General features: G+C 38.6%; 1 protein-coding gene across 1 annotated transcript in view; it reads right to left on the minus strand.

The window, feature by feature from the left end:
• Positions 1-13,271, minus strand: part of LOC134671517 (dopamine D2-like receptor) — a 307,997-nt gene that overhangs the window by 261,575 nt on the left and 33,151 nt on the right. The gene's annotated exons all lie outside the window — the stretch shown is intronic.

The raw sequence follows: 13,271 nt of genomic DNA on the forward strand, positions 1-13,271 counted from the left end.
CTGACCGACTCTCGGGAGCACTCGGGTCCGTGGGATCGTTACTCCCCAACAGCTCGCCACAAGCTGCCCTGCGGGCAGGGCAAAATTATTATTATTATCTATGTGGACTTTAGAGTGGTCCAAAAAACGCTTTTTATATTTTTGAATGTGCTGTTATTTGAGGTCGGTAATATTGTAGGTAGGTACATGTAACAAAGGACCATGTTATGTTATTTTCTAGAGGCCTGGAGCCTCAACTGCTGTTACCAAATTACTTAGTGATTAGTAAAAGTATCTTTGAAATAAATACACATGAATGTACAAGTTAATGTTTTATTCACTATTTTTGCATTTCCCTCCTAGAACATAGAACATAGAGGGCAAATTTCTTTTTAATCACCGCCAATTAATTGTTTTATTTAAATAGTTTCTAGTAATGTAAGTAATTGTTTTAGTCATTACATAACGTCGCGTTGTTTTAAGCTGTCAACTCTGTAAACATAGTATTTTAGCTATCTATTGCAACTAACCAGGCCACGTAGCCAAGATGCCAATCGCTTACGCTCCGTTGCGATCGAAACGCAACTGTTACTGTCACACTAATATGGAAGAGTGATAGAGAGACATAATGCTTTTCGCTGTCGAAGCGATAGCGATTGTAACCTTGGCTAGGCCGGCAGTTGTGCCTACCTTACCAAACGTCTTCAGGGGCCGATATTATAAGGGGGCTAGCTGTAAGTTACAATTTACAAGCGGAAGTCTCTTTCTATCGTCTTCTGCTAGAAAGAGACTTCCGCTTGTCTGCGCTAGTAGTTGTATCCATGAACAGAAAGCGCTGTTATAGCTATAGCAATAAAAAATGGCAGCTAAACTTATGAATAATCCTTTAAAATATTGCAAGATATATATTTTGTTTATTTCACTGTCTGATAATGTAGATTCAGGCTCTCATTCAGGATTAAAGGCTATTCAGTGTTTGTTATTTATCTGTCAGATTTAAAAAGTTTATTAGGTACCTTAATGAATAATGCTATTTGCGAAAGTATATATATAAAAAAATGTATTAAGTATTGTTCATATCTAAGGCATAACACAAAACTAAACAACTTGCATGATTTTTGAAGAATACTTTTTCATACATTTTATAATTTAAGCTGCCTTTTTCTCATCGCTATGATGACAGTCTGAAGAGTGAGTGACTATTGATAGGGTAGCACCAACAGATTTGTTGGAATAGCTAACTAAATGCTGTGTTCACAGATCAGTGTGGACAGCTTAGCAACATGTTATTGGTATTAATTACAGTTGCTGGCATATTAAAAAGTAGCTTGCTCTCACATAATATAGGTATATTGTATCACTGTAGCAATACGTTGTGAGACACACATAATATAATATTGTTGTCACTGAAAATTAAAAATGAAAATGAAAAAATGTTTATTCGGTTTTAGAATTACTTATACAATTGTGTGTTGGCGCCTCTTTTTAAGTAACAAATACCTGTGTTAAGAGGCACTCTGAAAACAAAAATGTTGTCAATTTTACAGCAGATCTGTGACTGCAAAACTGTATCACTATAGCAATATGTTGTGTGACACGCATATATTGTTGTCACTAACATAAATGTTGTTGATATGGCTACATAACTGTATCACTATAACAATATGTTGTGTGACACGCATATATTGTTGTCACTCTAACAACAAAAATGTTGTCGGTTTGGCTGCAAAACTGTGTCATTATAGCAATATTTTGTATGACACGTATATATTGTTGACAGTCTGACATCATAAATCTTGTCTATTTGGCAGCGGAGCTGTGTCACTGTAACGATACATTGTGCGACACACATAATATCGTCAGGTGACAAGCAAAACTCACTAATTACCACCACAAGTTCATAGCCATAGTGAACCATATTAGTACTAAAAGAAGGTCGATTTTTGTTTATTTTATTTTGTAATTAGTGACTTTTGCTTGTCACCTGACGATATATTGAATATATTAATATATTGATATTGATATATTCAATACATTTAGTGTGTCTCACAATGTATCGCTACAGTAACACCGTCCGCTGCCAAATAGACAACATTTATGTTGTCAGGCTGACAACAATATATGCGTGTCACATAACATATTGCTATAGTGGCACAGTTTTGCAGCCAAATCGACAACATTTTTATTGTCAGTTTGACAACAATATATGCGTGCCACTCAACATATTGCTATAGTGACACAGTTATGTAGCCAAATCGACAACATTTATGTTGCCAGACTGACAACAATATATGCGTGCCACACAACATATTGCTTTAGTGGCACAGTTTTGCAGCCAAATCGACAACATTTTTGTTGTCAGTCTGACAACAATATATGCGTGCCACACAACATATTGCTATAGTGACACAGTTATATAGCCAAATCGACAACATTTATTTTGTCAGACTGACAACAATATATGCGTGTCACACAACATATTGCTATAGTGACACAGTTATGTAGCCAAATCGACAACAATTATGTTGTCAGTCTGACAACAATATATGCGTATCACACAAAATATTGCTAAAGTGACACAGTTTTGCAGCCAAATCGACAACATTTATGTTGTCAGACTGACAACAATATATGCGTATCACACAACATATTGCTGTAGTGACACAGTTATATAGCCAATTCGACAACATTCATGTTGTCAGTCTGACAACAATATATGCGTATCACACAAAATATTGCTATAGTGACACAGTTTTGCAGCCAAATCGACAACATTTATGTTGTCATACTGACAACAATATATGCGTATCACACAAAATATTGCTAAAGTGACACAGTTTTGCAGCCAAATCGACAACATCTTTGTTGTCACACTGACAACAATATGTCACAAAACTTGTTTTGATTATATGACAACGTTGTACACATTGCTACAGTGACACAGCTCTACTGTCAAATTAACAAAGTTTTTTGTTGTCAGAGTGACAACAATTAATCACAAAATTTGTTTTGACTTTATGACAACGTTGTATACATTGTTAATAGACATTGTGTTCTGGACAATTGTAAAAGTTGTTGCAGAATGTTGTTATATCAACAATAAACTGGCGACAATAAAAACGTTAACTCAATAGCAATGTAACAATAATAATAATAAGTGCCGTACTACAAGTACTCACCTGCGCCAGTTCTCGAAAATGGTCGTGCCACGCTCTATTGGGATCGATCTATCATCACTGACAGGACTATTGTAGCCAATAAGCCTGACATCGTGCTGATAGATCGATCGCAGCGCCGGGCCGTGCTCGTCGACGTCACCATCCCCCATGATGAGAATCTCGTGAAGGCCGAGAAGGACAAGTCCAGCAAGTACCTAGACTTAGCTCACGAGATAACCGCCATGTGGGATGTTGACTCGACGATCATTGTTCCTATAGTCGTGTCAGCGAACGGTCTCATAGCGAAGAGTCTCGACCAACACCTAGAGAGACTCTCGCTAGGTGGTTGGATCAAGGGTCAGATGCAGAAGGCGGTAATTTTGGACACGGCGCGTATAGTACGTCGATTCCTCACTCTGCGGCCCTGACCACCGGCAGCTTGGGCCCTGCCCCGCTGCCGGCGGCACCCTAGGTTAGGTTTTTTTATAATGTGTTTATAATTTTCTTTTTTATTGTTTTGTAAGTGTTTTTATATTTTACTTTTATATGCATATTATAATTAACCTAACTTAAGAAGGAAAATAAATAAAGAAAATAATAATAATAAAATTCTTTATTGTGCACTACTAAAGAAAAGTACATAATAGAAAAAAAAAACAGGACTTAAATGAGTAGGTAACAACAGGCGGACTTATCGCTATAAAGCGATCTCTTCCAGACAACCTTCAGATAGCGAAACAGTGGCAAGAAGTAAGCTATTGGGCAGTGCAAAACAACAACAGAAAAATAAAATATGTGTACCTATATATCCATATGATACGCTTACTTTAAATGTGGGTAACAATGTGGGTTGTGTGGCGTTAAAGTTTTATTGTTAGCTCAACAGTATTTTTCTCTCAGTGTGGGCGCGGGTTATATTATTAAAATTGCGAAATTTCAACGTGGAATAATTTCGGCTACCTACTTCTCATGTTTATGAAAGTGTCTTTTGTTTCCTATGAATTTTGTTTCTGTAATTTCCGAGAACCTTCACAACTTATCGGAAACTTTCCGCACCTGAAACCGCACATGAAAACTGTCGATAAATGAGGTAACGAACGATTTTAAAACAGATGATTTTTTGATGACTTTCTGTTGTTTTGTGGAAATATTGCCGATTTCTGTTGTGTAAAGCGTTGTATTCTTTTGAGATATTAAGACGAAAGTGGAGGACTCGCGTAAAATCACCTATTCATACAGACGTATAGTCCTCACTTTCCTCTCTGGATACAAACTTTAATGAAAATATTTATACACAATTTGTTGTATATCAACCATAGCTATACCCCTGCGTTTGATTTTATTTCGAATTGTTAATTATTATTAGAGTAAGTAGCATTTAAAAATTAGTATCAAATCTGTTCGCACCTAATTTTTACAATAATAGTAAAATGTCTAACGTAGGGTCATAGCTATGGAGTCTAGTATAGTAGTAGTAGTAATCATTTATTGTCAGATTATGCAATGTCAGTATACAGATGTTACAATATTATTTGATTAGAGAGTGTCACAATCAACCGGTTTACGGTATACAATGTCCTTATTCCTAAAATACATATAGTACAATTCAAATAACCTTAAGATTAAACTAAAAAAAAAATGTCTAAGGTACAAAATACATAAAAAAAAAAACTATTCAACCCTACGATCATAATATTATAAAGCAACATTATTGTTTATTATCTACTAGCTAGTTATATTATTCATTACTATGTCAATTCAATACTATTATAATTTACATTGTTATTAAGGTCAATATTCATTAAATAGGTATCATTCACATGTCAAGCGTTAGAATTGTTCTATCTTGAGGAAAAAATCATTGATATCTATGGTTACCACCATACCTAGTTATAATGATGTTCTCGCTCGCTGCTTAGCTTAATGTTTTAGGCATGACTCACTGGCGCGACTGGCATGAGTCGATTATTGGTAGACCTTGCAATAGTGTTTACAGATTGGAGTGAACAGTGCGGGCGACATCATGTTGAATATTCTTGAGAAGGGAAGGGACCAGCAAACACAACAGCAAGTGAACGTAATTCAATTCATTTGCTTGCCTCAAATATTTGTACTTACAACCTCCAGTATTTTATAGACTTTTTGGAGCTCCCCTCGTACCCCGGGGCGTCCCAGGGCGTCCCGGGGCGTCCCGGGGCGACAAGTCGCGGTGATGGATGCTCCTGACGCGGGATCGGACACTTCCCCCTCCTTGATCCGCTTGGCTCCTTCAGGACAATTCGAACGTACACTCACATCAAAATAATGTTTGAATGATGACATTTAGCTGTCGTGCATTCCGCTTGTTCTCGTCCGTGCATATATTGGCGCGAGCGAGACACGACAACTAAATGACATCATTCAGATATCATTCTGATGTAAGTGTACGTTCGAATTGGCCTCCTTGTCTCGTTCTGGAGTATTTACAGCTCCATATTTACCGATTCAATTCGCTTTGATGATTTCTGTTATCTCAGTACATTCAAGGTATTTGTTTGATGTTCAAACGTTATAGAAAGATTGAAACAAAAAGCATTATGATTATCAATAAACTAGGCGTTTGTGTGATATTAAATTCAAAGGGAGTAGGTAGGTAGTCGATCGAAATATGACGTCGATTTTTCTTTTATGATAAAACGGGTTTCCTTTATTTCATCCAAAATGATGCCATTGCCTAAATGTGACTTTTCATACCATTGTACCCAGGTCGAATTTTTAGTACGTTTTCGGAATTTTTACAGCGTGACATGTGGAATTTTGTGGTGCTCTAGTCCGCTGTCGATAACAATTGCCGCTCGGCGGTGTGCGGTGGTCGCGCTCCGACGCCGCCGAATAGCCGCTGATTGCCCCAAACCGTAACAGCTTCCTATTACAACTGACTCGATGACTCGAGCTCTCGAGCCATCCAGTCTAGCCTGATCCGCCGTTTACATTTTTCCGCTGTGGCCAGAATCGTGAGCAGAACAGAAACGCGAAAACCGTGATCAAATAATTATCATAATGGCGAAGACTCTTTACTTCGATCTCCATCGTGTTAATGTTTTGCACTTCGTTCTATAAACTCTCGGAAAAAAACCCAGCTTAGATCCGTTACGAGTATACGACGCGCCGTCATCGTCTCTGCCGGACAGGGAAAAGGGCATCCTATAACGTCTTCCTAGTAATTTAGCAGCGGCATGAGCCTGTGAGTTATGCTAGGTACTCGAAGGTCGTATATTTGAACCTTCTTAAGACGATAAAGTTGTTATTCGTATGAAATCTTATGTTATTTGTGCATTTCATTTTGCACAGGTAATTCAAGGTTAGGTTTAACAAAAGACAGCAATGCCATTCATAGGCAGTTAAAATCTCAAATGGATTTGGACATTTTAAATATTATCTACTATACTATTTCACCCGAATTTTTTATTCACTCGGTCTCGGCACACGATTATAAATAACCCTTGTGTACGTAGGTATATCTTGCTCACAATCACTCGGTTTTACATAGCATTATCCGGTCCACGTCCCGCCGTTAACAGTGACCTATTTTAACATCTAAAGCCGGATCCGCAAGCGTTTATTAGGTGTTTCGCGGTTTAACGCGCGAATGATTCTGTGCTGAATAAACAAAGAATTACAAATGAAGAGAGAGGATGGGGGGTGAATGAGGGATTATTGACAGACACAGGTTGTACTTACAAGAATAATAGGAAACGTCGATAATTTGGAATAAGGATTAAAAGAAACATGTGTTATTTAACCGACAGAGCACTTTAGGTACCCACCTACTTATATAAAATTTATATCCAATTAAGTAATTAAATTTTAAATATTTCATAATCTTCCTATATGCCTACTCTGACGCTCATGATGTCACGGTCAAGTTTTTCTTAAAAATATGAGTGCTGACGGATTGAACGTTCTATTGTTTATCTAATCACAACAGTGCGGTCAACGTCATGTCGATTTGCAAAATTTAACTTTTCGTCCTAAACGTCGTCACTGATCACAAAAGTTGCCGAAAGCATAAGTAGCAACTTTTCGGTACAAATAGGCCCTGGTCGGTAACTCTGAATATCTTTTGCTGATGAAGGAGGCAGGCTGCGAAGCCCCAACGGCGGCCATTATCGTTCAACAAACGACCGGCCACTTATTGCGAATAACGTTCGGAATGGCGCTGAAAAGTGCCCTTTCACGAACCCGTTACTTACGCGGAATGTTTGCGGGGAACCGACAGTGCTGCAACTTGGGTGCTCAACTTGGCAACTTGTGAAGCAATCTACAGACCAAAATTGTCACCTGGAGACGTTAAAAAAGAGCACATTCTCAACTCGTTGAGATTTTTATTATTATTTGCCGCTTTCGATAGCTTAATCTATTTGCATTTTTTTTATAAATTGGTAATAGCAGGCGTGACTCACTCCGCGATTCCGTCGCTTTGCTACAGGTAGCTAAAAGTGCATCCGTTCGGCCCCAATTTTGGGGTTTGCCATAAGCCGCGCGTGGCGCTGTCGCCACCTAGCGCCCATATCTGTGCTGATCGTAACAGACGCGTTTTGTTAGAGAGTGAGTCTTCTCTAGTACTATTATTTATTCTGTGGTAATAGTACTACACACATAGTTATTAGCAGAGACCGGAATTATTGTGGCATTTATGAACAGTCATAGGGAGTTCTTCATTAATTGTCTTCTGATGAGTAAGTACACAATATATCGATACAATGTAGAACACAAAATATTTAAAAGTTATAATAGTTAATGGATATTTGACTGTAAAAAAGTAATTTAAGCAGATAGTACGGCTGTCGGCACTCCCGGAGTACAACCCTTTTTTTTTACTTATGCTTGTTCTTTGTTACATGACATCTATTTTAAATTTCGAAGTATAACATTAGCAGATCAGCCCCGCACCCGTCGTCGTGAGTCGTGACACTCGTGACCCCGCGGTGCGCGACAAAAAGCCGCCCGCGACCTAATGTAGATTAATGGCGCCCGAAATATTCTCTTTAATGACATTATAGCATCCCTCCGTGAGTTCTGCGGAGGTACACCCACCTGCAATATACTGTTCAACGCAGCGCGGAAAAAATATATGACACACCTTAATTGTTCTGTGACAGAACTAAAATCGCTAACGAACTGTACAGTAGTACACTAGTGATTTTCTTTCATGTGGCTTTCCACCTCGCGGTCCTAAATATTGGATACATATAGGATAAAATGTTCCACGACATGTGTCGGCGTTATGCCAAGCGAAGTCGAGCGATGATGTTACCTGACATACCTGGCGACAACGTACGCCTTAGCTATAACACAGTATACTTGCGACACTATCGCCCGATGTTGCCAGACATGTGGAGCGAAGTCCGGCAACACCGCGCCACTTCACCCGACGTCGTTGGCGATTTTGGACCTGGCTAAAATTTTAGATGTTGAATATCTGCATGTATGTATTGCAGAAGCAAATGATTTACACTTGTCATCGAGTGGCAGTGACTTCTAGAATCTTATTCCAAAGTTTATATTCGTTAATTTATAGTACCCAGAAGCGTGATGTATAACAAAACGATATTAATCTCAATCCATTCCTCTCACACTAATATACGAGCGCGAGCGAGACGCTCTGAGACACATAGCACATCATCGCGTTTGTTTCTATATACCTGAATAGGTATACGATACATCCAGGCTTTAATGAGCGCGTGGCGCACGACTCATAATGAAGTAAGATGAATGGTAAGTACTCCATGCATGATGTAATAGGTACCATGCGAGTATCACTAATAGGGGTGCTATTAGACTTTTTTTTTAATTTGTAATCGACACCAGTGTCGGCAGTGTCATATTAGGAACGTCAAATTTGATCAATGACGATGACGGCAAAAGTAAAAAATTAAGAGCCATTTTAAAAACTGGAAGTATTGTAACACAACTTTACGGTTTTGTAAATATAAATTCGTTAAAAAAGTACCTAAAATCCGTACCAGATCCGTATCTGAAATAGTATAGCAATTTATGCACGAAGAAGTAACAAAAGAACAAACAGAGTTCCCTTTGCAGTTATAAGATTAGTAAATAATCATACGTCTTGCATATACATATACATACCTCGTCTACAGAAGTACTTCTTCTTCTTCTGGTGCCATGCCCAGTCTAATGGGCGTCGGCGGTCAGCATGGCATTCAGCTCTCTGGTCTTTGCCAATCTCTTGAGGGTGGCTGCGTCTTTTGTATGCGTCCAGTCTTTAATGTTATCTATACATTTATTTCTAGGTCTACCTCTCCCTCTCTTTCCCTCATACTTTCCCTCGATGATTGTCTGCAATAAGTTGTATTTTTCATTTCTATAGATGTGATCCAGATAGGCTGTTTTTCTTTTCTTGATGATATTAAGTATTTCTGGTTTCTTCTTCATTCGTAATGTGATTGGTCCATGAGATTTTTAACATTCTGCGATAGAGCCACATCTCACAGAAGTACTTATAGAAGTAATAATCATTCATCCATAACCCATTCTAATGCTAAAATTTCATTGTAGCCAAAGAGTGCTAAGTACACGAGTACTTATGTAGGAACATATATAAGTACAACATACATAGGTACGTAAATTATAATATATAAATCATAATTATATCTTGCATTGCATTATCCTGATTTTGCCGTATCAGAACCGAAAACTAATGAAATTAGAATTACAATAATAACAGAATTTACCCCATGAAACAATTTCTAAACGCTAGTCTAAGTATGTATTCACAAAGTTTGAAAAAGCTGCGACTTCCGGAGTTGAGTGAAAGTCGATAATATCAGCAAAGCGTGCGTGCGCCAGGACTCGAACCAGCGACCTTCGCAACTGGGCCAAAGAGAAAGTTGGCAAAAACAAACTTGCGCCGTTTGCCGCATTCTTCTGTTATTAGTTCGCTGGTGTTGGTGGTGCTAGATCGTTACCGCGAACATTCCCGGTAACATTCCCCGTTTTAGGATATCCCTGCAAATACTTACTAAATGCAAAAGTGACCTCTTTACGCTTACCTAAACTGCTTAACCGATTTAGATCAAATAATGAAACGTCTGCATGTTTTACCAAGACAATAATGAATGTAGGTACTTAAATAGTTGTCGGTAAAATTTTTGAAAATAACCCCTGATTCCTTTCCATGGTCTCAAAAATAAAATTGGCTAAATCAAAAAATTCGGAGCTTGCTTTCGCGTTAAATAATGCGTAACACGCGTCAGCATTTTCATAGAGCATAAAGACGTTTCTGTCGACCATTCACCGCTAAGTTGTGAGAAATTGGTAAGAATTTTCTTACTATTATGTACCTATGTTATTTACTCATGAGAATTATTCCCGCGGCACATCACTAGGTGTCGCCGACGGCGCCACAGGGAGTGCCGGTGGGGGCTGCGAGTGTGAGGGAGGGAAGGGGGGGGGGGTCACTTCACACGCACAATTCTACAACTCTCCTTCAACTTCATTCAGTAATCGTTCAGTCGAAAGTCAACATGAAAAACTACAACTTTCCGCTAACTTGGTGACGGATGACTTGACGAGAGCTGTTGCTCATTTTCAGTGAAACTTATAAAGGTAAAAGTTATAAGGGCCTTTTGTCTGTCTACTGTACTGGGTAGTTCGCAAACGAGAACGGTCGTCACGCTAATTATCGAATGAAATTTACGCTAGTGGTGAGATATATGGAATAAACGAAACGAATTTGCAAATCTCTTGAGTTGTTGATGTGCACTAAATACCTACCTATAAATAAACAACCGTAGTTTACCCGTATAACAAATTAATAAAGACAAGCTGAGTTCACACGACGGAATGTCGCCATCAAACATACAATTTCCAAAAGTATCTAATCAATTTCAGAAGCCAACATGAAAAACTAGAACTTGCATCCCAAAGAATTTGGAAACGGCACTGTACAAGCAAACTTTTGCCTATTATTATGAAACTTCTACTTACTATTTCGTAACCTAACTTTACTGTTCTAGGTTGTACATACTATGAAAGTATGAAATGTTTAGGTACCTAGTTAGTAAATAGGTACTTAGCTGTTACATATAATATTCAACAATTGTGTAATTGCCAAATCAAGGACCCAAAATCTACTTAGTGTCGGAAACCCTACACTAAGTAGATTATTTAGAGAACCCTACAGTACGGTACAAACAGCACTTGTTACGGTTTTGATACGACCTTGAAGATCGCTCACGCTGATTGGTGCATGCCGCATGCGAAATGAAGTGAATGTTGATGAATGCGTGAGATGCGCGTTCATCAACTTTTACTGAATCTTGGTGATCAAGATGATCGTCAGTATTCTATCATAACCATATATAGTTGTTAAAACTCACAATGAGTTCTATTTCCAACCTGAGGTCTTGCTTTATATTTTGGTTACACATACATTGTAAGTATGTATTGTATTATTTTTAAGATTTATAAGGACCTTTCATATGTGTCTGGTCGTCAAAAATCTTGAGTCTAAACTACGGTTTAGAACAGAAAAATCGTTCTAGGAAAAAATGCAAAAAGATGACTATAAATTCGGTCAGTATCCTTATCATACACCGACAAGAAGTTAATCTACACGTATGCCCTCTCCAGTAAGTTATGTCAGAGCGCACAAGCTAGCCAACCTGCCTGGTCGCCGCGCCGACTTGGCTGGCTCCCCGCGGCAGGAAATTTGCTCCCGCAAATATCTTTAGCAGGTCACGGGAGTGTGGCGGGGCTTACTAATGCGTCATTTCCTCGTATCGTATCTCATCACACAGATGTTAGGCATATTTAACGGCCTCCTAGCATAGTCGGTAGTGACCCTGCCTACGAAGCAGGAGGTCCCGGGTTCGAATCCTGGTAAGGTAAGCAACTTCTATGCCAATCATTGGTCTCGTGTGTCTTATTCTCATTCCGCGCGCCCTTGTTTATCATAAACAAGCATCAAAGCTAACAAAAACAGCAGAATTTTTACGATACGTCCACGGTTATTGCTGTAAGGCGAGACGCCGACTAATTGCCTCAGACACAATTTCCTTTTGTTTTTGCGGAAATAATTGTCGTTTTGATTGCTTACTCGTTTTTACAAAGTCATTCAATTAAGGGCTTAGTGTTACACTCTGTTATTAGATTCTCGTTCAATTGTTCCTCGTTTTTATTAGCCGTTTTGTTCCTACGTAATTATGGCGCTGCTTATTTTATAGCCAGTACCATGTTGGTAAGTTTCTGCAAGGCCGAAAGGTTCGGCAGTTTTAGGCCGAAACCGAACCTTCGGCCGAAACGTGATATAGTAGTAGTAGTGGTAGTAGTAATCACTTTATTGTACACAACACAGGTTTAAATAATATTTACAGAAATAAAAGTACAAAGGCGAGCTTATCCCTGCAAGGGATCTCTTCCAGCTAACCTTCAAGTAGATGAGGGGAGAATTCAAATTAGATAGACAAACTTAAGGAATGCACAGTAACATTTTAAAAGTAAACTAACCAAAACGTCCAAAAGTAAATAAAATACATAAATAATATTATAAAATAAAATACATTATGCTGATATTATGCTGAAACCTACCTATACCGAAACCTCCGGTCGGATACTAATTTAAAGTTAACCCTTAATTTGGCAGAAAATAAAAAACTTGATTTTAACTTTTATGTGCACATTATCGCCACAAAACCGAACACGTAACGACCTGCTCAGAACACTTGCGACATATCACTGCTTGCGTCTCGCTCAAACCGAACATGACGCGAAGTTAGAGGGAGGGGAAAAAAGACCGAAGTCTTAGTTTATCCCTTTCTACGCTGTATTGGGCCACTTTTGTATTAAGGTTCGATGAGGTTCATCATTTTAGGACTTTTTATAAGTGAAACTCAAAATCCATAAATTTTGGATAAGGTCAGTATAATTCTAAAGGTGCGATTTATTTATTATTATGCATTTAAATATGTCCTCAAAAATGTTTAAAAAATGAGAGAGGCTGTATCAGGGACACAGTCGCTATGGCAGACGTGAAACGTGGTGTGGACCGCCAATGCGAAGGCCGAAGGCCGAGCTCCGCGTAGGGCCGAAGGCCCGAAGCGTCCAAGATGTCAGTGCTTTAGCACAGAAAAA

The sequence above is a fragment of the Cydia fagiglandana genome, chromosome 15 (genome assembly GCF_963556715.1).
Source record: "Cydia fagiglandana chromosome 15, ilCydFagi1.1, whole genome shotgun sequence".
NCBI lineage: Eukaryota > Metazoa > Arthropoda > Insecta > Lepidoptera > Tortricidae > Cydia > Cydia fagiglandana.